Source organism: Octopus bimaculoides, chromosome 12, assembly GCF_001194135.2.
Source record: "Octopus bimaculoides isolate UCB-OBI-ISO-001 chromosome 12, ASM119413v2, whole genome shotgun sequence".
NCBI classification, from domain to species: Eukaryota; Metazoa; Mollusca; class Cephalopoda; order Octopoda; family Octopodidae; genus Octopus; species Octopus bimaculoides.
Genome location: NC_068992.1, coordinates 63,724,106 through 63,725,985, shown reverse-complemented (window position 1 = coordinate 63,725,985; position 1,880 = coordinate 63,724,106). Strand labels below are relative to the sequence as shown.

Sequence of the window (1,880 nt, the reverse complement as noted above, 5' to 3'; positions counted from 1 at the left end):
TATATATATATATATATATATATATATATATATATATATATATATATATATGTATATATCTATATACATGTGTACATATATGTATACACACACATATATATATATGTGTATATATACTTATGCATTTATATGGACATATATATGAGTACATATATGTATATTTATACATATATGCATATGTATGCATACATATATATATATATATATGTTTATATATACATATATAAATGTATGTATATATATTTATGCATATGTACATATATATATATATATATATTCATCCATATATATATATATAAATGTATATATGTCTACATATCTATCTATCTATCTATATGCCTGCCTGCCTGTCAGACAGTCCGTCCGTCCGTCTGTCCGTCCGTCCGTCCGTCTGTCTGTCTGTCTATCTGTCTATCTATCTATCTATCAAAATATAGTTACGTATACATAAATTCACATATATAGACATTCATCTACACACTTATAGCCTAAATAAACATTAGATGAATACATACATATATGCATACATATACATACACACACATATACAGGCACACACACACACACACATAGATCAATATATATATATAGATAGATATACAAATATATAAATATTTATATACATATATACACATACGTGGGCATATTCATATATGGTTGTATGGGTGTGTTGTATGTGTAAAACAAGAATGTACTTCATAAATAACGTGAATATAATAAAATCTTCCAAATGAAGTCATTAATTTGAAATCTTGAAATTTGAAGAAAAAAATAATGGTATTTATAATTGTTATTATTATTGTTCTTGTTGTTGTGACCATAATCATCATCATCATCATCATCATTCTTCTTCTTCTTCTTCTTCTTCTTCTTCTTCTTCTTCTTCTTCTTCTTCTTCTTCTTCTTCTTCTTCTTCTTATTATTATTATTATTATTATTATTATTATTATTATTACAGCTAAAATTGTTGTTTCGTTTCTTTTTATAGATTTATTGATTTCGTTATTGTCATTTTTGCTGTTTATCCTTACGTCAACTCTGATCGAACTGACCTACGTCAAATAATATATTCCAACCGTGACCATCATGTTCACTGTCACGTACTGAAACTTTTTTTTTTTTTTGTTTCATTTCAAATAGGCGCAAGCATGACGCTGAAGTTAAGAATGATGTTGGGTGCAGCTCCGCTGGACGATCCCTTGGAAAATGTCTTCTACTATAGACGAGGACCTAATAATGCCTTGTAAGTGAATTTGGTACACGAAAAGTGAGCGGAAGCCCATCGGATATACATACATACGTACATCCATCCATCCATCCATCCATCCATCCACCCATCCATCCATCCATACATACATACATACATACATACATACATACATACATACATACCTATCTATCTATCTAGGTTCCTTAGGGTTTAGCCGCATTTAAGTGGCAAATATACTTCACGTTGTCGTGCAGTTACTGTTTATACCTCTTTCAGAGATTTAACATTGATTGTTTACACTTTTTCGAGATCAGAGAACTTTCGTCACTGGCAAAAGTATATATGTATTTGCATTGGGACCCCTTCGCATCGAAGATCGGTGATTGTCGTACGCTGATGAAGGGTAAATACCCAGAAACTCGAGTCCGTGCGTATCACGTCAGATCGACGATGGGAAGGGTGACTTCCCTTTGCAAATACCGACAGGGCACAGAAAGTGTGTCAATAGGCAGCTGGAGGAGATGTTCTCTTGGGGCTAAAAGCTACAGTAGCATTCACCCTTAGGGGTTAGCCGCATTTAAGTGGCAAATATACTTCACGTTGTCGTGCAGTTATGTTTATACCTCGTTCAGAGATTTAACATTATGTATATATATATATATATATATAT

The 1,880-nt window shown here is 31.6% G+C and overlaps 1 protein-coding gene across 2 annotated transcripts in view; it reads right to left on the bottom strand.

Moving 5' to 3' along the window:
- Positions 1 to 1,880, bottom strand: part of LOC106881027 (mucin-5AC) — a 24,689-nt gene that overhangs the window by 15,609 nt on the left and 7,200 nt on the right. The window lies entirely within an intron of this gene.